Raw genomic sequence first — 25,977 nt, 5'->3', positions numbered from 1 at the left:
TGGAAAAAACACCCGTTAAACTCAAAGGCTGTGCATACCCTATCAACATCAGCATAGCCATCTAAAAAGTAGGGGCCTACTTATAGTTCCCCACCCTGTAAAGTGTGCCGTATTTGTATATTTTCTTTGTGAGAGATATACAACAGCCACTGAATAGCTGGGGTCGAATATCTTTTTCTGCCTGTGATAGTTGTCTGGAAGGAGAAGAGCTACCGTGTTAGGCTCCAAAAACATAAACCTATACATTAGCATCTGTCTGCATGGCTATGTTATGTACTGGAATAGATCTATACACAGTTTTATCTCAGTGAATTTACCAGGTTCTTTCTCTACTACATCTCCCTTCTCCGTCATTTTCAGAATCTCTTTTCTGTATAGGATACAGACCTGTCTCAATTTTTACATCCTGCTGACAGTAATACACGAGCTCTTTCTGCAAGTCAAATGCCTCAGAGCTGTGGTCCCGATACCAGTCGAGAAACTCTTTCTCTGGGCATCATGCTTTCTACACCATAGTGCTCCATACCGGGCATAGGCCCCACGTAATTTTGATTTTCTAACATGTTAAAAAAAGTGTGGAAAATACCCTTTGCACCCTTCAAACCATTGCCTGCGGTAGCTTGCTAAGCTTCATGGGCAAGAAGTTTAAAGAGTCTATAAAACGAATGCGCAGGGCCTTAACTTCCACGCACATTAGTTTACTACCTTGAGTGATCAGTTCTAGGCCCATCTTTTCCTTGAGTAACTGTCTAACAATGAAGTACGCATCATAACCTTTAGAATTGTGTGCTAGGAACATGTAGTCCTGAAACTCTTTGCCAGTAAAAGTTCTTCACAAACACAGAAAGACTCATCGCCCTTAAATTCCCAGGATTTTTCTGGCTTTAGGGACATAGCAAAAATGTAATTGGGAGTGTGCAACCCGGTCTCCTGCGTGCATTCGAAATCATAAAAAAATATATATATATATACTTTTCTGAAGATTCGGGCTTTCTAAGGCTGTCCATAAAACAGAGGTGACTGTCTACATCACCAACGATCAAACCCTGACACTGCTTACACCGTCTCCCTTTACACTTATGCCGCTCGTCCACGTAAGACTGACACTTCTCACACAAAGTTTTAGACAGGCATTCAACTTGGTTTTTTGATGCACAGTCGATATGTCTGTCGAAACACTCTTTGGACCGACAATACAGTCTACAGCTAGGACACTGCTGCTGCACGCCCACGCTGTCTGAGCATGTTACGCTCAAGCAGAGGTGGCAACGATACCTGCAAGAGTGGTCGTGGCTGTACACAGTGTGGCAAAACTCACAATTTTTCACTCTGAACAACTTTTTTACATCCAAAACTCCATAGTAATGCTCATCATGCAACAAGATAAAATAAGTCTTGGGGTACACTGTGCCCCCCGTTTTAAAAAAGCCCCAGCTGCCTTTCGTCATATACATACACCTGTACATTAACTCCTAAATGCTGTTCAAACTTTGCTACGTCACTGAGCATAACTTTTTTTTTATCTGACCACCTCAGTTTCTCATGTAACTTTCTCGCCTCTGCTAACAATTCCGCGTCCGTAGGTTTATGATCGGACATGACGGCCAAGAGCCCACCCGCAAAACACAAATTGGTACCAGTGTAAGTCAGGTCTACTAAACACTGTCTCTTTTTATGACTAATTTGACTATTAAGGATAGAATTTAAAACTCTACGAGCGTCCCCACCTGTTTTTTCACAACTGTCACAATGAGGCGCTATGTCCCATCGACATGCAACTCTTTATTGCTCTGTAGCAGTTTTGAGGTCTGATTTAAGAAATCTTCAGCAGACAGCTCATCCCTAGTTCTTTTGACCGAAAACAAAGAGTTAGTTAAATTACGGCTCTCTAAACGTAACTGAACATAATCATCAGGGCCTACCCTACCATTAATGTCATCGAGCACTAACTATATTCCCCGATGTATGGCTTCAGCAACCTGCTGAGCTGAATTTATTTGCTCAAGATTGACAAAACAAAATTCCTCACAATACACCGACCCCCCAAATCTGGATAATTCATGTTGCCAACTTCTCACTCTCTCCATATACACCTCGACATTTTCGGGGTTACTTGGGGGTTCCTCTACGGGATCATGAGCAGTATCTTCTACATCAGATGCTATTTGAGAGTCAGACTCTGAGGCGCCTCCATGAGGGTCATTGGGAGTAGAACGGGACCCGTCTAGAGAGCCCTCTGGGGAATTTGCTAAACCAGAGTCTGATTCCGCCTCCCCATCTCTTGGTTTGTTCCCCCCCCCCCCATTACCTCTTTAGCCCTTTTTAAAATTTTTACAACAACCTGGGCCTGGAACTTTTTGGCAGCCATCTGTTTATCCCCCAAGCGCTGTCCCCCCTTTTGTTTACACAGAAGCTGATGTGTACCCTGGAGGGTGCCCCTCTTCATGACTAGTTATGCCTGCTCAGAGCCCCCCTTTCCAGCCCTTATGTTTTTCAGCATGGTTCTTAACAAAGCATCATATTTTTCCCATTTCTTTCTAGAATCCCGTTCTTTTAGACTACCCGAGGATACAGCCTCCATCACTTTTCTGAAGGAAGCCTCAAACCCTTCCCAAATACTAGAATACGGGGGAGCTGTGATGAGCTTATGGTTTTGGGAGAATGGTTTGTCAGTTCTTGATTTTTTATTCACAACCCCTAGAGCGCATGCTCCGGGTTTGTGAATGTGGGCATTTTCACTCACAGTTTCCTCAGGGCTTGGTGTGGTGGTGGCCGCTGAGGAACTGGAGTTGTGGTGGCATGGTTGTTTTTTACCAGAGTCTTTTGTTTTGTCCTTGGGCTTGACGTATATGAGGTTTGGCCCGCCCGGATACTTCAGCTGCATTCTTGTGCTGTTTTGCGTTGTTAAGGGTCTCAAAGCAGATTCCTGGTTCGTTGGCAGTTCTGGAGGAGATGTCTTTGTAGCTCTGACTACAGCGTTGTCAGAAAAGTTGCCCAGGCCTATGAGGGGGGGGGGAAAAAAAAAAAAAAAAACATTTTACAAAAACTGAACTTTACCATCTCTCTCACCCACACCTATGTATTTATGTAAAATACAAAACCTCATAGAGCAACCAAACCAATAAGCAAAATATATTTACAGGGCTTCATCCATCCATCCATCACTGATGCTGGTGAAGTTTCCTTTTCAGCTGTCTCTTTCCTTTTTCTTTTCAGCTTGTTTTCCCTCTGGTCTAAGGATCTCTCATGTTTCAACTGTACTGTGGAGCAAACAACATTATTATAAAACACATGAAACCATCTTGTACACACACATACATATTACACACACACACACCAGCTTTATAAAACACACCAAACCAAGTTTGCAGCCATACACTTTTCAAAAACCCCACATGCATTTAAAAGCCACATGCTTGTTCTGTCCCCCAGCCATGTGCCTTTGGTTTAGTTAGTAGCATTCCCTCTCCCCAAGTTCCTCAAACCCCATTTTTAAAAACCCATCACATTATGCACAGTAAAAAACCCCTGTTAGTTTGAAACAAACCAAGTACTTTAAAAAACAAAACAAAAACACCTATGCCTTGCACAGGCCCCTCACAAACACACACACAGCAGCTTTATAAAACACACCAAACCCAAGTTTGCAGCCATACACTTTTCAAAAACCCCACATGCATTTAAAAGCCAGTTGCAAAATGAATGAATAAATAAAGTTACCTTTCACTATGGGATAAAGTGTTGCAGGCACATGCTTGTTCTGTTCCCCCTCATGTGTGCTTGGGCCTTCAGGTTCAAGAACAAGCAAAAATGTTAGTTTGTATTACCACCAAATCCCTATGCAGCCTGTGTAATACTTTTTTTTTTTAAATTCAACTGTATTAAGCACAACTATAGCTAAAATGGTTTTTACCTTGGCCTGGTGGTGAAATGCAGTTTAAAGTTACTGGTTCCATGCTAAACAGATCACACTGCAATAAACATAGGCACCATTATTTACTAAGTCAGCATGGGCAAAGAGTGGCATTATATAATATATAGTTTCAGAGTTAAAGACAGCAAGTCTTACCTCTTTTTACAGTCCAGCAGCTATCCAAGAAAGTTTTCTGTTGAAAAGGACAAGCTCCAGCATACCTGAGGTTTTTATACCATCTTAGCTCCATTGTTTCAAACAGACTTCAACATAGTTGCTAACAGGTTAATTTAATCACCCCACCCATAGCGTTCCCTTTTGTGATCTGGAGTATTGAAACCATTTTGTCTGGGGGGGGGGGGTGGTTAAACTCATTCAGTTCAATAGACTAAGGATAGCTCAGTGGTTTAAGCATTGGCCTGCTAAGTCCAGGGTTGTGAGTTCAAGCCTTGAGAAGGCCACTTAGGGATTGGGGGCAAAATCAATATTTGGTCCTGCTAGTAAAGGCAGTTCTATGAGATATCTCCATATTAACTCTATTGTCTGAACTAGCCTTGTTTGTTTTATTATAAGCACATTTTTAAGATTTTTTCCCTCTCCCACAACATACATTTCAGCTTTTTGCTATACACACACAAAAACACAAGAGCTAATTCTCACAATTTATTTTTTTATTTTAAAAAACATACAGCTCCTTGAAAACAAACCAAATTGCTTCATTAAAACTTTTTAGCTCACTTAAGGGCCAAAGGCCTTCTAACAAAACACAGATAATCACAAATCCCCCTTTTTAAAAAAAATTTACAGCTACCAAGTTTTATATCGCATGTTTGTCCCCTCACCATTCTCTAACTTAATCCTTTTAGATTTCTTACAAATAGTCTTTTTCTTAAGCAGGGTTCTGTAACTCTTTGTGCGGACTAGATGGTCAATATAAGACTGTAAGCAGGCATCTTCCGGTTTGGTCATTTTCTTTAGAACACGGTCAGGGTCTGCACTGAATTGCACAGCATTTATCAAGGTCACCCCTTGTGCTAAATGTTCTTGGGTTAGGCACAGACATTGCATACCATAACCTATGGCAATAATAGTGTTTAATAAGCTTTCCAAACACAGCTCAGCACACAGGCCCTGGAGCTTGCAGTTTAAATCCACTGAAGTCCAAGTCACACAGTCATGGTGCCTTTGGCCTGGTGCATCTATGACACAGCCCTCACAATCTTCAAAAAGCTTTTCCCTAAGGCAGTGTTTAAGGATAGCATAAACAGCAACGCATACAATAGTCCGCATGACTTTTTTATGCTCACGATGAGGCACTGGCTCAGTTAGTTCTATGCCAAGCCGCCTCCTAAACTCCTCATAGCCATCATCCTTAGAGTCCTCTTCAACAACTTGTACTGGCATTGAGCAAAAACATGGTGGACCCGGTTAATCTTCGCTGCTTGATGCAACGCTGTCCAGGGCCTCTGGGTTCTCTGGAAAGGCATTGTCGAGCTGTTGAGAAATTTTCAGAAAAGAAACCGGGTAAGCACCCCCACTGCTTGTTTTTTAATTTACACAGCCCCTGGTTCCTAACCCATTACCCACCCCTCCTCGACTGCCGCTTCTTAATCATTCATTTACCTGAATGCCGTCTTTTCCGTTCGCCTTGTTTGCCGGTGACTCCCCCGAGCCGCGATCGCCTTCCACCTCTGAGGGGGTGGACAAAGAGAGACTGCCATGCTCATCGGAGTGTCTCATGAGGGTTTTGGGGTCGAGTTCCAGCGTATCCAGCAACGGTTGGGCCAAAGGGCTCCCCTCGGTCGCTCCCTCCTCCTCGGAACTGTCACTGATGTAGCGCTTTCACCGTGGATGGTCAAAGACCCTCGGGGCTAAAACAAAGTCCGAAGTTCTCATGGAGGTGGTGAAGGAGTCCATGTTTCCTCTCAGCAGCCTTTCCACGATTTTGAAAACACGTGTCCTTGGTAAGACATGGCCGCCTCCTCTGTCTGGTGCTGGGACTTATGGGGTAATGGTGCTGCACTCTGATTGGCGGAGGGCCTTGGATGGAGTTCTTAGTGGGGTCACACAACTCACTTACGGAGGGGTCACCCCAACCCAGAAGTCACCCTGATTAGTCAAAATCTCCTCTCGGGGAGGTCCTATCAGGACAAAACCCCTCCTGATTGGTAGAGGGTGGTGGGAGGAGTTCTTAGAGGGGTCACATGACACACCTTGCTTCCGGTCAGGTGGCACCTTGATCCCGGAAGTAATACCCCTATGGGGTGGGACTTCTGGTGACAGGTGGGAGGCACCAAGAGGTCAAGGGCGGGGCTTCAGGGGTCAAGGGGGCGGGGTTAGGGTTTGATTGACGGTAGGACCCTTATACTACTCACATGTTATTGTATTGAGTTATAACAGCACCCGGAGGGGTTTGCTGCTTGTCACCAGCAAAGCATTGTGAGGGATAGCCCTGGCTGGAGAGTTAAGGGAGCACAGTAGTAACCCAGTTCCAGGTTGTACCCCGGGGATCCTGTCACACTGTTCTGGAGTATGGATAATTAGTCTAGCTCTTGGTACCCTGACTTGGCCTCCCATGTTGCTGGTCTCTGCCACGCTGACATCCTTCAATGACCCAGTAACCACCATTTTAGGTAGAAATGGGAAGCTTAATGGGGACATCCCAGGCAGTGATGCTTCTCTCCCCTTTCCAATCTCCTCTCCACTGCAACAACAACCAAAACCCAAATTAAAAACAAACCATTTGTCTCTGAGTTCTGGCTTATGACTGATTCTGGTAGTAGCTTCCAGCTTATTCTGTCACCTCCCTGTATGCTAGGCAATCTGGGAAAGCGAGTCCTGAGCCTCTGTAGCCATTGCTGCTGTACTTCAGGGGCAAGTCTCCTAGAGGCTTAGAATAATATGTCAGGAACAACCAATTCCAGAGGGGGTTACAAAAACATGTACAGAATTTGTTTGAAAATTAAATTAGATGTGGATTGTGGAAATCTTTAGTGAGGAGGCCCGTCAACAACAGCAAAAAATACAGAAAACCTTCATGACAACCTCTTGTAGGAAAATGAGGTAAAAAAATGGACTTAAGTTTCCATTCAAACATTCTGACCAACACAGCACTCCTAAAACAGCAACTTTATAAACCTTTGTAATGAAAAATATCTGACTTGTTTTTGCATTGTAAAAATACTACAAAAATTGTTTTTTGGTGTTTTTGTTTTAATTTGTAAGTCACTTTGCAAAATCAAAGTTATAAAAGGAGAGTGAGAGAAAGAGAAAAAATGCCTCTGAGGATATTTAAAAAAAACAGAATAAAGAAGATTCCACTTAGAGAAAACATAGCACTGTATATGTTAGGTTTAAGTAGTTGCAATAATTATGCACACAGATACACACACTATAGGCAGGGCTGGTAGCACTTTCTAAACGTCATTAAGGTTGTGCAGCATTTCCCACTATAAGATCCTGTTTTCTGTTGCTTATAACTTTGTCAAACACAAAACATTCAGGCTGAAGTTTTCCAAGCTAGGTATGTGCTTCAGGCTGAATATTTCTGGAGAATTTAAGACAAAGTGGTTCAGATTTTTCCCAGAACAATGGTGGAGAAAATTACATTATTTCCCCCTTGTTAAAAACTTCTGGTAACCTTTTTTTTAAATGCTCTAGAGCCCCTTGTTTTGGAGCATGTTTTTAAATTTGGTAGTGGGGTCTCCTTTCTGTCATGGATGTGCTTTTTGCTGTACCCATGAAAATTTGTCCAAATTTGGCCAAGTTATAAGCATTTGAAAAATCACAGTTTGCATATGCTCAATCTGATGCTTATCAGCTAAAATCTCAGAAGATTCCTCCCTCTCTGAACATGCTTGAACCTCTCACAACATAAAGTGGTGACCAGACTATGCATGTTCCAAGCCCTCCCAGCTCCTATGTTTGACCAGACTGCACATGTGCTGTCCTCACAGAGCGACTGATCATGCTCTCTGAAGCCCAGGGCTATGAGGGCTCAGAAGAGCTGTACCTGTAAAAGCTGCTCCCAGCTGCTCGGGGTCAGGGTTGGGCCAGACATTAGAACTGAGAACAGGAACCTGTTTCTCCTGTGCTCTCAATGACCCCCCTGCTGCCATACTGGATGGAGGAGGAAACTGACTCAAATGCACAGGGGACAAAAACCGGACCAGGGGAAAAGGAAAGGAGTAGAATGGAACGGTGAGTCTGGTGAGACTGGGACTGGAGTTGTATGTATGGTGGAAACTGTGGGATTTGGAGAGGTGGAGACAAACAGCTGGGGGGAGGAGAGGGGGAGTTGGGCAAGGAGACAGGGACTGGGAAACAGTGAGTACAACAAGACTGAGGGGGACTGGAGACCAGTTGGCTGTTGTTGGTGGGGAACACTGAGATCGGATGAAAGCTGGAGGGAGCACGAGAGACTGGAACTAGAAATCAGTAGGAGAGGGAAAGGAAAAGGAGGAGGAGCAACATAGCAGACAAGGAGCTGAGGTGTGGGTTAATTGGGATTGATTGGGACAAGGAGACAGGAAGGGGTGAAGGAGGAAGTTGAGATCAGATGAGGAGCTCAAGGAGAAAGACTGGGACTGTGAGCCAGTGAGATGGAAGATGAGAGACAGATTGGATGAGGAGCCAGATGGAGGAACTGGTACTGTCTGGACAAGGAGACTAGGGACAAGGTGTTGGAGTGGGAGGGGAAACTGGGACTGGGGGGGGGGCAGAGGCTTGGACTCTGACAGCAAGCTGAAAGCGGGAGATTAGGACTGACCAAACAAGGAGACTGGGTCTCGTTTGAGAAGCCTTAGGAGTGGAGACTAGGACTAGGACTAGGTGGACAATGAGAATGGGCCTGGTATAAGGATCCTGGGGTAGGGAACAGTCAGGACTAGGAAAGGGACAAGTTAGAGGGGATGGGGTAGAAGGGGTCAAACTTCGGGGAAATGAACAAAAGAATCTGTGCACACTGGAGCACATTTCCCTCCAAAGCTTGGAATGGAACCCAAGATTCTTGAGTCTCATCATTGTGTCTCACTCCTCACTAGTGCTAGTCCATATAAAGGATGATAACATACTATTGCTATTAGTTGCTCAGTTAGCTCAAGTGGCAGAGGTATATGTGGTGAATATAAAGTTTCCAACCTTGCTGATGCGGGTGCCAAACAATGGAATTTCTATTTTTTCAATATGATTTTCTAAAAACCTAAATTACACAGAAAAACTATGTTAAAAACACGATTGAAGTTGCAAAGTCAAGCACTCAAAAGTTAGGAAATGCTAGATTTAAAGTTGTCTGTATTACCTTAATTCATCCCCTTTGTGTTTATGCCTTGTTATACAGTCTTTAATAATATGATCACATATGATTTTTTTCCACAGGATTCCTGTCTTATTCAGTGTATAGAATGGTCTTGCTGCAAGGATGAATCAGAGTTATGTAATAAAGGAGGTTGTCGCCTGTAGGGCCTCTCCTCATTTGTTGCAGAAATTGAAGGTTGTGTAGTGAATGAGGAAGGGACTAAGGGAAGAGAAAGGATGGTTTCATGGCTAAAGCAGTGGGCTGCTGCCCTGGAGAACTGGATTCTATCCTTGCCTCTGCCACAGAATTCCTGTGTGATGTTAAACAAGTCATTTAACCCAAACTTTTCAGAGGTCACTAGCACTAACTATGTGCTCCTCATTTTCTGGATGCCTGACTTGAGTTCCTGAGGTCCGACTTGCTGCATTTTCAGAAGTGCTGAGTACTCACAAATGCCACTGCAGTCATTGAGAGCTGTGCTTCAAAGTGCTAAGTATTCTGAAAAAATCAAGTATTAGGTGTCTCAAATTGCGCACCCAAAATTAGTAGATAAATTTACCTTAATCTCTCTGTGCCTCAGCTCCCCATCTGTAAAATGGGGATACCACCCCATCACTTTACAGGGGTGTTGTGAAGATAAATTAACTGTGGAGCACTCAGATACTATACTAATAAACACCATTGAAAGCCCAAGAGGAAATTAATAATTTGAGCTTCATAACAGAGTTTGAATAGTGTGCAGTAGATAAGGTCCAGGACAACAGATTGAACAGTGATGAAAAAACAAAATATTCCATAGCTGCTCGTTAAGTGAACACTGTCTGTCCTGTGTACTGAATGAAGCAAAGGGTCCTGTGGGAAAAACAGTATGTGATCACATAATTAAAAACTGTATTATAATGCGTATGCACAAGAGGACCGAATTAATGTCTCCCCTCCAACATTTTGCAGTCCTTTAGAAGTCATCCACAGCCTGGCTGCAGGACTCATGCATTGTTACTCCTGATCTCAATTTTTCAAATGTATGATCAGATCCTCATTCCCATGCCTCCATCTCACTAATTTCCCGAATCACCTCCTCACCTCCACTCTTCCATCTTCCTACTCTCCCATCCCTCAGAGAGCTCTTCTTCCTCTCTCCTTCATTAACTGTCCTGTCCCCAACTCCCACCACAACTCCTCACCACCACCATATATCCTATCCAAGTCTACAAAATACAGCTGGGCTCCTCACCTGCTCCTGGGCTCCCCCACCACCCAGCTCACCTCCTCCACATCCCCTTCCCTTTCCATGTACTTTTTAGCTCCTCACTCCTGTGTTTCTCCACCCCTGCGCCCCCTCCCCTTCCTCTATCAGCATGTCAACCACAAAACACACAGAAATACACACACCCCTCCCACGCATTGCCTTATAGATCCCAACTCTCCATCCTGCCTGATTGCAGTGGAAGTGCTGGGCCTGGGCCAAGGGCATGGAAAGAGCCATAACTGCTTCACTTTCCCATAACCCTTAGGCAGACAGGTACCTTGCATGTGTGCACTGGGATGCAGTGGTGGTAGCAGAGGGGAAGAGGGTGGAAAAAGGTGCTTCTTGCTTTTGTGAGGCAGGGCAAGGAGCATACTGCAGATGCCATGGGCCGTTCCAGCGCTGGAGACAGGGTGGGGCCAGCTGGGGGGCTGCTGATAGTTCTTGAACACAAACAGCCCAGGCTTCAGATCAAGCAGAGCCTTAAACAAACCGGGTTAAGGACCACCAGGCAGCGGCACGCTTGTGGAATGGAGCACTGGGCCCCCGTCCCCACACCTCCCCACACCCATCACCCCCATCGCTGGCTGAGCAAGGATGCAACTGCGGGCGGGTGTTGCAGAGTTTCCTCTGCGTCAAGGGAGGTGCGGCTCCCCCTGCTCAGCCCTGCCCACCTTCTTCCACCGGCGCCGCCCCCCCCCTTTTGTGTGTGTGTGTGTCCGCCTTTAAGCCGCCGCTGCATAGAGGGCTGGGCACATGTGCGCCTGCATCTCGCTCTCCACCACGCACACAAACCTTATGACAAACACGCTCATTCATTCACTCCAAGCACACAAGGCGAAGCGAGCCTCCGCTGCAGGGCCTCGCCCCGCGGGACGCCCCGAAGAAAGGTAGGTAAGGCGGCCGCACCGCCGGGCAAGGGGGCATGTCTGGGGCGAGTGTGTGTGTGGGGGGGGAGAGGGATGGAGAGGAATCAGCAGGAGTCCCCACAGGATGTTCTAGGCTTTAGTGCTCCCAAGCCATCTTGTGTGGATCGTGATCTGGCAGGATGGAAAGAAACACATGGTCGGAGGCACGGTTTGCCTGGTAGGTTAGTACCAGTAGTGGGGTTTGTGGGCACCGGAGAGCTCACGCTGGGGGGTAAAGAGAGTCCCCCCTCCCACCGCTTATCTCTATGTGCTGGGAGGGGAAGGGAGGGAAGGGGAAGTGGTTTCTCTCCGCCCGGTGTTTCCCCTCTCGCAGAAGCCAGGGGCATTGTCACATCAGTCCCTGGGAGATTCTCTTTGCTAGACTGAATATCGCCTGTTCGGAGGGAAGCGGGTTTGTCCTTGGGGAAACAATAGTGTGGCCAGATGGAAAGAGGCGCCTTGTGCTCTGATTCGGTGGGGTTGGGTTTTCTTTCTTTCTCTTTTGGCGGGGAGTTCTTTTCCTTGTGTGGATCAAAAGCATTTCTTTCAGGTCCCGCGGGTTATGTAAAACGCCTTGATTGCCTGTGTGTCTGCAGCGCAGGGAAGGGAGCATTTAATCTGGAGAGCTGCCTTTCTGGATTTAGCTATTTCGGTGGCTCCGAGGCTTATTAAGAGGAATCTGCCTGATCTTAATCGTTTAAGCTATCTAGGGGATGAAAGAGGATGAACAGCGCCGGTTGCGCCTGTAGCGGTTCCCAAATCTGCATCTCTCTCTCTCTCTCTTTAATTGGGGGAAAGGTTTAGGGAAATATCCTCAGAAGGCAGGATCTGCTCAGATGAGGCTACTGTCATATTATTTTGGAGGCGGGGGCGAGGGGCCGGGATCTAAGATCATTTTATCGGCAGTGAGGAGGAAGAGGTTCGGATGCTGTCTCATTCTGTGTATCCAATGGTCATGGCCAGTGCGTATTCCTCCTTCTCCCACGCCTTCCGAATCCCAGTCTGGCTGGGAGGGGGTGGGGGGATACACAAGGCTGGTCTACTGTGATGTCAGCCATGTTTGGGTGGGTATGTTAATGAGGATCTCTCCCCAATCTTGTTCGGTCTTGGGTTTTTTCCCCCTCCCGCATTTTAAGGCTAATCCCCTCTCTCCAGCACACGTACAACAATATATCTCAGAGAGAGGGGAGATTCACGCCTGTTATTTTCATGCTGTGATTGGACTCTGCGCTACTGGATTCCTTTGATAATCCTCCTCATTGCCTATATGCTCCTGCAATATTTTCCTTTGGTTGTTGCTAGTATGAGAATGAACTGCCAGCCATGCAGAGGTTCAGCATTTCTCTGCCATACAGTACTTTGTTTCGGTTGAGGAAGCACATAGGATTTTTAAAAGGTATCATCGTCTCCCTGCCCTTAGGGATGCAAAGGAATGTAGATTTCCATTGCACAGAATTTAATGTTATTTGTTAAATTTTGCAGTCAAAGTTTTATATTACCATGTGGATCAGCCATTTTAGACCATCTGGTATTTAGTATTGCTACATATCAATCACAGTGAGTGTAGTAGCATTGGTTTATAAGAGACCTTAACTATTTTCAAAACACAGTCTTCCTCTTAAGAGGCAATTATTATTGTTAATAGAGGATAAATATGCTGGTTTCTCCCAATTTCTTTTTCCCTCAAAAATGAATAAATTAGCACTAGTGATTTCATAAGTCATGTGTTACATCAGCCGTTATGCTTGTGCACTCAGATATGTTCTCCAGACAACTTTCTCCCTTTGATACAAATGACAAAATTTCCCTCAAATCCTTGTATGTTGCAACTTACTTCCCAGACACCATTTAGATTGATATTTTCTGCATTAAAATGAAAATTTAGTTAACTAAACGTTAGAAAACCCAAATCAGGATTTCTCCATTTTGGACTTCTTTGCCATTATTGAAGGATTGAATTTATACATAGGAGCTATTAAATAAACAGCTTCTTACACACAGAGAATGCCTTGGGAGCTGAATATTACACTACAAGTGAGGGGAGCCTTCCTGTTGATTTTGGTCTTAGAATCCAGAATTGGGTCCCCTCATAGAAATTCAGATGTGCCACCAACAGTGGAATTAAGAAATTGCTGATGCAATGCCAAGTTACTTTTGCAGAATACAGCTGATTCATTGATTCACAGATTCCAAGACTAGAAGGGACAATCCAGTCTGACCTACTGTATAACATAGATCATAGAACTTCCTCCAAAATAATTCCTTTTAGAAAAATAACCAGTATTGATTTAAAAATTCTTGGTGATGGAGAATCCACCACAAGCCTTGGTAAGTTGTTCAAATGGTTAATTACTCTCATTGTAAAAAAACGTATGCCTTATTTCCTGTCTGAATTTGTGTTCTCTGTATTTTAAATTATTTTAAAAGTGTTGGCATCCTTTAATATTAAAGTAAAATATGTCCCTTCATGTTCCTTCCTATCAGATTTCTCTTTGTCATCCTCTTCTTTTGGTAATTATCTCATGACTTAAGTATCAGGAGCAATATTTCAGGCAAGTGATTTGGCAGCTACGTAGTTCCCTGAAGGTGCTGTTATGTTGTTAAATTATTTTTGGTTACTTACAGAGACTATTTTCTACCCACTTACTACATTTTTCATTTTAATCCCCTCTAATACAAAAGAATATCTGAACTTTTCACCAATTAAATATTAAGTTTTATAAAATCTACTGTGAAATTACTTACAGTTGAGTGAATTAAGATGGGCGACAAAACTGCTTTACTTAATGCAAGCTTTTAGCACTTTTGGTCCTTATCGGCAGAGTTGGTAACAATCACTATATTTACATTGCCTAGTAGCTTCTATTATAAAAGATTCTTGTGATCTTTTTTTAGAAACGCTAACACATCCACTGTTTGCAGCAGGCCTTTGAAGTTTTGCATGGAGAAGCACTCAGGCTAGAGAAGTACATTTTTCTTTTGTCCTCTGAAATTTCATACAGATTTAACTCCTTTTCCCTTTTTCACTTGTATTCCTCAGGGAAAATTTAGCAACCTGCCATAATAATAACTGAACACCAACATTCCAAAGACCTGGGCCCACACCACCAAATAGCAGCAGAACATACTGTACTTGGTGTGCCACATCTGGGTGAGTACCCTAAACACTGGGCTAAAAGTTATGAGGGAAGTCATCTTGTGTGGAACTGCACACCTACAGGATTGGGCCCCACAGGTGAGTAAGATGGTGGAGGCCTGTCTTCCTTCAGTTAGTGCATCACACTGGGGCTTAACCATCTGGATGTCTAGAATGAGGCAGCAGTGCACATGCTCAATGGCAGGGACATAGGCACAGAGCCCTAACATTCTCCACCCAATGAAAATCCACTCTGACTGGGTAACCAACAAGACAGTTCTCCAGAGGCCTAAAAGAGGAAATACCGATCAGGAACCACCAGACCAGTTAAGAAGGCTAGCCTGCTTTTGCTCAGGGGCAGAGCTGGGTGACATTGGGACAGAGGAGGAGCTCATCAGGGCTAACCGAGCCAGGGGCTTGCCCTAAGCACTGCAACTAAGCATTTGCATTTTGAAGGAATTTCCCCCCTTCTTGTTTAAAGGCGCAGACAGCCAAATCATGAGTTGCTATTTTTGTTTAGAACTTGATGCCAAGCTTACAACCCCAAGTAGGTGGCCAACTTTTCAGACTAAGGTATGGAGCAGCTCCAGTACCACATGCAGCCTTGCCTGCCACAACTTGGACCCAGAAATGGGACTGACTTTTTTTGTAAAGGGGAACCATGGAGAAGATCATACAACTCCTAGCTCAGCAGCAGCAGGTCCAGGCAGAGGCCCAGCAGCTTTTCCATAAGGGCAGCGGGAGACTTGGCGAGCCACCCAATAGCAGCAAGCAAGCAATAATGGCAGCAGCAGTTTTAGGAGCCAATACTGGAATGGATCACCAGCTGCTCCCACTCTGAAGGGACTCAGCCAGCCCCAGTATTGTCCTTTCCAAATTGGGACCTGCTGCTAACCCTGAGACATATTTTGTTATGTTTGAGCTGATAGGCACTGCCACACAATGGGAGAAGGCCACATGGGCCACACGACTAGCCCATTTTCTGACTAGGGAAGCCCAGGTGGCCTACTTGTCCTTAGATGATGAAGCTGCAAAGGATTCTGATACCCTGAAAGCTACTGTCTCAACCAACGAGGGGTATCGCCGAAGACAATTCTAGACAGAACATTTCCCACCGGGGGCAAAACCCCAGGCTGTGGCTTAGCGGCTAAAGAACTAAGCTGCCCGCCAGCTCCAGCTGGCATCCCACTGTCCAGCCAAGATTCTGGAGGTGGTGGTGCTCGAACAGTACCTAGATATTCTGCTAACTGCCATCCAAACCTGGGTATGCTGATACAATCTCAGCATGGTGACAGTTCAACTCACACAGGACTTTATGGCAGCAGGTTGGTCCAGCCAGAGTGAATGGCCCTTGTCTGGTGAAGCCTGGCCCCAACCTCCTGAGGAGTCAACTTGAGGTACTAGAAAAGGCCCAGGGGGCTCCCAGAGAAGTCCCAAAATGAGGGGTACTTCCCAATGAAACCCAGAAGGCACCCCCTCAAATAGTGGCAGTCAATGAAAGACACTAACCCTCACATTACTTGGTGGTATCTGGAGTTAGAACCCTATGCCTTTTGTATACACCAGCCAGGTTCACAGCATCAGAATGCAGATTTCTTTTTCTGGGAGGGTGGCATTATTGCAGAGGAGGGAGATTGGGCCAATAGGCCTATTCTGTGGGGCGGAGGTGTGTGATAGGGTCTATTAGGCTTCTCTGTCCCTTGCTGGAGGCATCAGTGCCCAAAACTCCTAGCCCAAGGAAAATCTTCTAAGAACAGGCGATCAACAAGCCAGTCCTCCAAGGTTCAGGAGAAAATATTGACTACTCAGGAACCAGCAAGCCAGTTAAGAACTTTGCAGACTAAGGTGGGGAGAGGCCCTGAAGGGGGCACTACAGAGCATCTCTGCCTGTCACAGTGACAAGTGTTGAGAAGTCTTTAGAATCTGCTGAGAAGATTATAGGTACAAGAGATAAAATTAGGATCTGTTCAGGCCACAATTGAGATGATTATTAGAGACAACCTACAAATTCAGAACAAAAATGGTACTCAAGAATTCAAAAATAAAATTATCTTTGATATTCCCCAGATGTCCAATTGGAGATCCCCAAATATAAGTCCCTGCCGTACCACTGATTTGCAAGGAGAAAGTTGCCATTGATTTAATGAACCAACTATTTGATGATTCTGTGAAGAATAGTTTCGACCCCTAGCTAAGCCATATTGTTTGCCTAATAATTCCAGAAAGTATCCTCCAATGGACCTGAGTGTCAGGATGGGAGAACAAGAAGGAGAAATGAAGGACTTATTTGGCCTGTATTTGAGATTGGGAAAGAAGTCCCTATTCTAAGAGAGATGCCAGGAAGAACATTTATTAGGAATTGAGGGCTATATTCACTGTTAAAATAAGCAAGCATAGCTTCACTGAAGTCAATAGATATGTACCTACTTACATGAGTGGTAAATTTGTCCCCGAGTCTTTAAATTATTTTGCCTGGGTCAAAATATTTAATTGGGGTGGAGGCATTTAAGGGGGAGATACTCATTATTTCTCGTGCCTCCAAACCAAAGGTTCATTTCTGAGCCAATAAGCAAGATTGTAATGTCACATTTTCCATGTTATATTCCTGCACATCTCATGTAGAATCACAAGGGAACACATAGAACTGGGTCCCTCTTTATATGGATGAGTTCACATCTTTCAGAAGGGAAAGATCAAGTCAGATGCAGCTTGAGTCCTCATCCATTTCTACCACACTGGTTGATATTTTTTGGAGTCTAGCCTTAGAGACAATATGGATGAAACTGAGAACGTCATGTTTTCCTAACAGATTTAAATTTCTTAATGTACACTTGTATAACAGTTTTATGATGGGAAACTTGTATTAACTTTTTGGTATGCATAACTACATTAATTAACCAGGGCAAAATGCTATAACATGCAGCTCCTACTGAGGAGCAGCATAATGGCCACTCCTATACTTTTCCATCTTGTAGGGTGCAGAAGGGTAACAATGGGCTTGACTTGGCAGGAAGAAGACAGTGCAGGCTCTGGATACCTGCAAGGAATATGCTGCTGCTGCATTGCAGCAGCAGTTCAATGTCAACTAAACAGAGTACTGTAATGTAGTGTAGTTCTTCTTTTGTGTGATTAGCTCCCTGCAAACAGGTCTTCACCAACTTTAGCCATTCTTCACAATCACAGTCTGCCTCCAAAACTTGATCAATCCTGCTACCTTTCCCCTCCCATTCCTATTTCCCAGTCAGAACTGATGTCTTTCAGATCTTCCCCCAGGTCCTATCAGCAGCACTGGTCCTCTTCTTCTCAGTTCAGCAAGGCCCTCTGCTCCTGCTCTTTTTATTTTCCTCTCCCAGCATCAGCTTCCACTATCCTGCTCTATATTTGAATTGACTCCTGCAAGGTTCCTTTGCTCAGAGCTTTTTGCACATAAATCTCAGGGATAGGTAAGTATCATCATCATTTTACAGATGGGAAAACTGAAGCATGGAGATGTGACTTGACCAAGGTCAGAAAGCCGCTCAGTGGCAGAGTGAGGATAGAATCTTGACGACTAGTCCAGTATCTTATCTGCTGAACTACACTATCCTTCATTGGAGTGGAGTCAATGGGACATTTTGTGAATGGGAGAAGAAGGCACTTAACACCTTGCAGACGGGACTTTAAACTGTTCTGGCACTTTCTTCACAAAGTTAGGAGAATATGGCATGAACTCTATATACCTTTTCGCACCATGCATTCCACCTTTCCCTAACTCCGCAAAGTTATGAATAGAGCTACCCCTGAAAGGAACATTGAGCTCTAACAGCATGAATGTCTTACTTCTCTTAAAGAGTAATCTTGAATTTAAAAGGAAATCAATTCCATTTTTCTATTTTGAATGTGTAGGAATAGTATATTATATTATGATTAAGTGAGGCTTTTCAAACAAACAAGAGAAATTCTGCTCTATTTGGTGTTTGTTGCTAGTCTTTTATAAAGCTTTAAAAAGTGATGACTTCATTTTGTCTTTGTTTCCGTTACGTAAATGTCCAAATGGGCCGAAACCAAATAAATATAATGTATTAATTAGTGTATTTAGACTCTTTCACTTTCTTTTTGATGAATGCTTTTAATTTTGATTAAATACAAAATAAAATATATAAAAATAAAATAAAAAAGAAATAAAACACATTACAATACACCTTCCATTAAAGGCATATTGGGAGCTATATGTTTTCAAATCATAGTATGTTCCCTTTTGAAAGCTATGAATCTAAAAACAATTATGTTTTACTTTGTGTAAACAAAATAGATCTTTGCTATGGCTCTTTGCTGTTGAGTTACATCAATCAGTGTAATAATATTCTACTGTACTTTATAAACTAAAATTGCCTTACATATATATTTGCATATAGACTGATGCTGTGATTACAGCTATAGGATTTCTGGGTCATCTATGTTCATTTTACTTTCAAATTTGTATGCAAGACTACAGATGTTTTGTGAATGTTTTTCCCTATTGATTGTGAAAGTCTCCAGCACCATCACTTTTTAATTATTTATTCATACTACATAATTGACAGCGCTTGGAAAACAGTCCATATCCAGTAAGTTGCACTCATATATTAATATATACATCTTACCAGATAAGCCTGACAAGGATTGTTGAGTCAGATTCAAGTTTAAATGCTAAAAAAAAAGGATTTAAATATTGGTGATGGTCTCTGGTATGATGGAAGACAGTGCAAAGCTGCTACAACTCTTTATGAGAGAGCAGGAATGGGTGGCAGTGAAACCCCCCTAAGTGAGCAGGACCAGCAGGAAAAAGCTGTCTAGCCAGGCTGCTTAGAGAATGTATCTATTCAGATTCTCCCACTGGTGAAGTTCCTAGGCATCTGATTGGAAATTTGAACTCCTGTCTGCCTCCTGACAAACTCCATCTGTCTGTCATCATTATTAAATGTCTGTAGTCTACCAAGGACGGTTGTGCTAGCCAGAGTGACCACGGTTGGTGGAGTCACACCATATATCGTGTAGTGAAGTTCCCAGATCTGGCTCAGTCCTGTGAATCCATGCATCTCTGGGGTGGCCCTGTGGGTGGTGCCAGGTAAGGTTAGAGCATGCTTCCCTTCATGGTTCAATGGAAAATTTGAGAGCATGGGATGTTTTTGTCTCTCCTGCTGACATGGCCAAAAAGAATACACAACCACTTGTTAATGTAAAGAACTATTGAAGGAAGGCCAAATCTCGGCAAGATTATGACATTTAGCACAAAGTCAAACTGCTTTATGCTCAGGATTTGGCGCTGAGAATGCATATGTAATGCCTCTAGCTGCTCCAAGTCTCCCTGTAAGAGGGTCCAGGTTTCTTACCCATATAGCAATACAGATCATAAGCTCCAACTTCCCCTCTACCCAGGGGGTGCTCAAACCCTGCTCCTCCCCAGGCCCCACCCCCATGCCCCCTCACCCCGCCTCTTTCCGCCTCTGCTCCGCCACGCCTCTTCCCTGCCTCTTTCCGCCCCCTCCCCCGAGCACGCCACGTCCCCGCTTCTTCCCGTCTCTTTCGGAGCTGACCTGCATGCCATGAAACAGCTGTTTGTGGAGGGCGGGAGCCGCTGGGAGGGAGAGAAAGGAGTGATCAGTGGGGCCGCCAGCAGAGGAGAGGCTCTGGGGGCTGGGGGGGAGAGGGGGAGCTTGGCTGCCGGTGGGTGTTGAGCACCCACTTATTTTTCTCTGTGGGTGCTCCAGATTTTGTCTCAGTCCAAAGATGTTTTTGGGTCAGTAAGTGAGACATGGACTTCATACAGGAGGCAGTGAGACCTATTCACTGAAGAATGTCTGGTTTGCTGTGATTGTTTGAACTCTGCCTAGGTAGATGAACTCAGCAATGCTCTCGTGGTACTTGACCCCACCCGCACCAGGGGTTCTGGTGGCCCAATTCTGAGATTCTGGACCTTGGTCTTCTGCCATGAGATGTTCAACCCCATAGTGTGGGCAGCATCTTGGAGATTTTGGAGGATGGGCTGAAATTCTCTGACTACTCCACAAACAGGGCAGCAGCAGCATAGTCTTGGTCGATGAACACTTCTTGACCAACCTTGATTCTGACATGTGGAGTGGAAAGTCTTAATATCCAGTTGATAGCTTGGCAGAATAGTTTGGGGGCAAGAATACATCTCTGCCACACACCTGAGGTTGTGCAGTAACACAGCAAAAGCCTTGAACCACTACGCACTCTGACACCAGTACTGGTGTGAATATTGCACACCAGATTTAACAGAACATCTAGAATGCCAATTCCTTTCAATGTGAGCCAGAGTGCTTGCTTGTCAACCAAATCAAAAAGCTGCTTTGATATCAATATATGCCACATGAAGTGGGTGGTTAAGTTCTTGGTGCAGCTCAGCCAGAAGCCAGAGGTTAAGGACAGCGTTCACTGTTGACCGCCCAACAATGAAACCTGATTGCTGTGAATGACAGTGTTAAGGAATATCTGCATCCTTTCCATGGACCAATAACAATGAGATCATACTGTAGTTGCCATAGTCAGTGCAAGATCCTTTGCCCTGGTACAGGGATACTATGATGCCATCTTTCCATTCTACTGGAATTTTTGCTGCTCACACTTTTAAGAACAGTTGTTGCACGCCAATGCTCACTGGTTCCAAGGCATATCTGAGTAGCTCAAGTGGAATACCATCATGTCCAGCATAAGTTTTGGATGGCCTTTCATACTTGCTTGAGTGATGGAGGATTGATGTCTGTTCCTGGGTCTGCAGCCATGTTATTTGCCAGGTCACATAGCGCTGCACAGTCGTCAGAAGGTTGGTTTCTGAGCATGTGGATGACCATTATGAAGATCTAGCTCTTCTTGTGTCCTATACGGTACACGCATCCATGGTCATGGCTCATCCACCTTTACCACCATTGTGGAATGTGGCTCTATTCCACTGGGTCTGTCATTGGCCTTAGTAAGGGGTGAATTTTCCATCAGAGGCAATATGCTTGACTGGTCCAGAGTTATACTTCCCATCTGCCTGTGCCAGCTTTTCTGAACGTGGCTGTGAACTTGAAAGAAAGGTTGTGACTTTGTATACAGTGAAGCTAAGACAATTAAGGAGTACATTCAAGCTTAAATTCCCCATTGAAGTTATTAATATTGCTTCCGTCATTAACAAAATCACAGTAATGTGAGAGGTCCAGTGGTTATGTTACTAGCTTAGGAGTTAGGAGACCTAGGTTCAATTCCCTGCTCTTCCTCAGACTTCCCGTGTGACCTTGTGCAAGTCACTTGGGCCCAGACCCTCAAAGGTACTTAGGCATTCCTCCACTCAGCATTGCAATGACTAACCTCTAGGCAGCCTGCTGCCTAGGGGAATTTTCAGCCTGAAGCTAGGCACTCAACCTCCCCATACAATGCATGGGGAGAGTCAGGTGCCTAAAAAAGGGATCATCTGAGACTAGAAAGCTGAGCTGGGAGCTGCCTAAGATAGCCAGGAGTAAAATGCTTAGAAGAGGGGCTTAGGCACCTAAGTGTCTGATCTGGTTCATGCCTCCCTGTGCTAGGGATCCTCAGCCATGAACCCTCTTCTGGAGTTCGGCCACTTCAATAGCCAATGCTCTAGCAGCTGAAACCATCTCCCTGCCTCCAGTTCATGCTTGATACCTCTCAGTTGTCCTACATTTCCTTGAGTCCCTGGCTGTCTTTTGAGTGGGTGCTGTGCTGCCCCCTCCACCTACGAGTGGCCTGCATCTGGCTCTCCTGCTGTGGGGTCTGACAGGTATCAGGTCTTGGGCATATTCAGAGATCGGGCCCCACTGCTGAGAAAGGCGTTTCCCTGCATAGTTTGAGAATTCTGCTTCAGAGCTTTAGCATCTCTGTGCCTCAGTTCCCCATCTTAAAAAAGATAATAATAATAGTACACGCTACCTCACAAGGGTGTTGTGAGGATAAATACATTAAAGACTGTGAGGTGCTCAGATACTCTGGTGATAGGGCGGGGGGGGGTCATCTAAGTACCTAATGTAGATAAAATCTAAGCAGGTTACTTTCTTTTCTGAATCTAGACTTATTGGGTATGTCTATACAGCCTGCAGCAACAAGGTCCCAGGCCAGGTCGATCGACTCAGTGTTGCGGGGCTCATGCTTGCACTCTAAAAATCGCTATTTAGCCAATGCTTTGAAGGTACAGCTTGGGCTGGTGCTCAGGCACTGAGGCCCACACCCTCAAGGGCCCACCTCTTGGCTTCAGAGCCTAGGCTTCAGCTTAACCACAGCACCTACACAGCTATTTTTAGCAAAGTAGTGTGAGCCCTGCGAGCCTGAGTCTATCAACCTGAGCTGGGAGTCTTGCTGCCATGGGATGTGTAGACATACCCATTATGCCTTGATTGTAGTAAATAATAAAGCTCCCACTGTCTTCTCCGGGAGAAAGATTGGGCCCATAGTTTGGACGATGCAAGTGTCAACATGATTCTCTTGGTTTTGATATTTCAGTAGTAGAAAGAAAAGGCAACATTTTAATTTAACCAATTTAAAACGTGTCTAAGAGATGATAATCATTAGTCAGTTGCTAGCTGGGTATTGTTTTAATTTAGAAGGCTTGCTTATAAATGATTGGTGAGGGGATTGCCAAAGAATTCTGATTGTGCTAGTTCAGATTATTAATTACTATTAACATGTTCCTATTTGTGTATTTTGTTCTAAAATATTTTTAACTGGGTCACACATCACCTATACCAGCAATTTCCATTCTGTTAAGTTCTCTGAGACATCAAAGGGGCACTTGTCCAGTCGATTTAAGACCAAATTTAGATTTTTAAAAACAGGGATTTACCCAGCAAAAGGGTGAAAAAAGGTTTCCGTGGTTTTCTGTTGCTGTTAAATTCCAAAGCAAAATTTCGTTCCCCATATAAAAAAAAAAAAATCCTCTATTATAGTGTTTCCAAGCTAAACGATGCTACAACAGCCTGTGTATGAGAATGGCCATGTAAAACTGACTAGAAACAAAAATTAAACTGACTAGTTTATTTTCATTGTCCAGATCAAGTGTAGCAATAAAAAAGTTAAACAAACAGCATTAATGATGAGAAAATTAGGTTTTAGATATCCTTTCAGTGGTAAGGTATTATTAATAGTAGAGCCACTGCTTTTTAAAAATATACAAGATTTTTAATTGTCCCTTTAAACTTGCACTGAGTTGAAATATTTTTATAGCAAGTTTTATATTAGAACTAAAGTTTGCTTTTTTTTTTTTCCTTTGAACTGCACTGTGAAAACTGTTTTGTTGTCAGTTAGTATCTTTTAAGCCTTCAAGAAACTGCAGAGGTTGCTACAAGACAAATCTGGGGTTATGAAGTGAATGTCCTATTAGGAAAACCTCAAAATGATGAACATATTTAAGGCTTGATTTTGTCCTAAATCTATAAATGTGTAACTCCAGGCTATGGAATAATTAATATAGTAGGAGGTAGGAGCTGGTGGAGTAGGCCCCATAGTCCAGCAACACCACAAAGCCTTTCACTAACAATGATTTTCCCCCCAAGACTTTATTCTTGTGGTTTGTGTCACATAGATTTTTGGAAGCAAATAATCAGTCAGTAAGAAGGGAGTAAAACAACAACCTCAACCTGTGGTTGAAACCCAACCATATAGCAACTGTGTGTGACACTGCAAGTTACTTTTATAGAGTGTCCTAGATGTTCTCTAACGGGGCCTCAAGTCCGAAGTCCTGCCACAGTACTTTACCCTTTGCACCTGTAGGTCTGAGCAAGGCGTTAACACACTGCTTGCCAATGCTCAGTTAGCTCTTCTGCATTTGGCCAAATGGGGGTTCCCTCAGCTTTCATGCAATGATGTAGAGCTGATGCTATTTTGTTTACGCTCCAAAAAATTCTTATTCCCAAATCTGCATTTTTGGTAGTATGTACCCCAAAAGCAATGTGGTTTGGTGAAGGATTTAAAATGGTTACAGGGAAATGCTGAGTCTATTATAGTACCTTGTGTTGGAATGTCATTAGCTCCTAACTACATTTGTAATGGTATTATTAGTGGGGAACTGTTTTCCCCTCTTAATGTTAGATAACAGAAGTAGAGTGGACACATAAGTGACATGGTCTAAATCAGTCAGTACTATATGACTTCATCAGCCTGCTTAGAAGGTAGCCAGGAATGGGCCCAATATGGCAACACAGCAGATTATCTGGCAGTAATACCAAACTCAGGAGTTCACTACTTGGAAGATAAAACCAAAAATAACCCTGTGAGATTTATTTCCAATATATAATGCAAACACAGTCCATTTCTAGAGTAGGCACTTGTGATGGGTTCCCCCTAGGGTGCCACCTGGAACTGGGATACCACTGAGCCCTCTGACCCACCAGCCTGGGCTCTCTCGCTCACACTGTGTTGCTGTGACAAGTTGCAAAGCCCTCCAAGCCTGCACTTTCACCAGCATTCACACAGATAGGGACACACCCAGCTGCACTCACACACAGGCTCTCTAACCACCAGCCTACAGCCTAGCCAGTAGCGGATTTATTATGGCGCCGGGCACCAGGCCCACACTCTAGGGGGGATCCGGCCAGGCCCACTCTTCTCCGCCTTCCGCTCTCTCCTGCGGGGGGCAGAAGCATGGTGCTGCTGGCACTGAGGCTCCTGCTGCAGTAGGGGAGCCAAGCTCCCCCTCCCCAGCCTCTTCTCACAGCCTGCTGCGTTCCCACCCTCCCCCTCCGTGCCGCCAATCAGCTGTTTGCCGATCAGCTATTTGCTGGCAGGAGGGAGGGGGAAGAGCGGTGCCGCAGCATGCTCACCGCTGGGGAGAGGAGGCAGAGAAGAGGTGGGGGCGGGGCCTTGGGGAAGGGGGTGGAATGAGCATACCTACTCTGTGACTGCAGAGCTGCGCAGCCCGGCTGAAAAAAGAAGGTGTTGCTCAGCTCCCTGGACTTTGCAGCTGGACACCACCATCTGGGTCCTAGTGCTTGTTGAGCTCCCTTCTGTGTGCTGGGAGCCATCCTTCATTTTGTACAACAGTGAGTGCCCGCGGTGGGGCAAGCAGGGCAAGGGGACAGAGGCAGTGGGGAAGGAAGGGGGTGGGATGGGGAGGAGATGGAGTGCTGGGGAAGGGGCATGAGATGGGGAAGAGAAGGGAATAGGGTAAGGATCAGCAACCTTTGGCATGCGGCCCACCAGGGTAAGCCCCCTGGCGGGCTGGGCCTGTTTGTTTACCTGCTGCGTCCGTAGGTTTGGCCGATCACGGCTCCCACTGGCTGCGGTTTGCCGCTCCAGGCCAATGGGGGCTGCAGGGATCGGCGCAGGCCGAGGGATGGGCTGGCCGCAGCTTCTCGCAACCCCCATTGGCCTGGAGTGGTGAACCACGGCCAGTGGGAGCCACAATCGGCCAAACCTGTGGACGCGGCAAGTAAACAAACTGGCCCAGCCCGCCAGGGGGTTTACCCTGGCGTGCCGCGTGCCGAAGGTTTCCGATCCCTGGGATAG

General features: G+C 44.9%; 1 protein-coding gene across 5 annotated transcripts in view; it reads left to right on the top strand.

Annotated features, from left to right (window-relative positions):
• Positions 1-11,160: 11,160 nt before the first annotated feature.
• The window catches only part of SLC6A15 (solute carrier family 6 member 15), a 52,357-nt gene continuing 37,540 nt past the window's right edge, over positions 11,161-25,977 (top strand). Inside the window, exons 1-2 of one of the 5 annotated variants that reach the window (XM_042850911.2) lie at positions 11,161-11,345; positions 14,404-14,598. The gene's annotated coding sequence lies outside the window, so the exon portion shown is untranslated. Of the gene's footprint in view, positions 11,346-11,423; positions 11,542-13,549; positions 13,692-14,403; positions 14,599-25,977 lie in introns of those variants that run through there. The other 4 variants (XM_005279095.5, XM_042850914.2, XM_065559954.1 and 1 more) reach the window with 4 other exon arrangements.

Source organism: Chrysemys picta, chromosome 1 (genome assembly GCF_011386835.1).
Source record: "Chrysemys picta bellii isolate R12L10 chromosome 1, ASM1138683v2, whole genome shotgun sequence".
Taxonomy (NCBI): domain Eukaryota; kingdom Metazoa; phylum Chordata; order Testudines; family Emydidae; genus Chrysemys; species Chrysemys picta.
The sequence above is the reverse complement of the archived record's forward strand: the minus strand, read 5'-3'. Positions and strand labels throughout refer to the sequence as shown.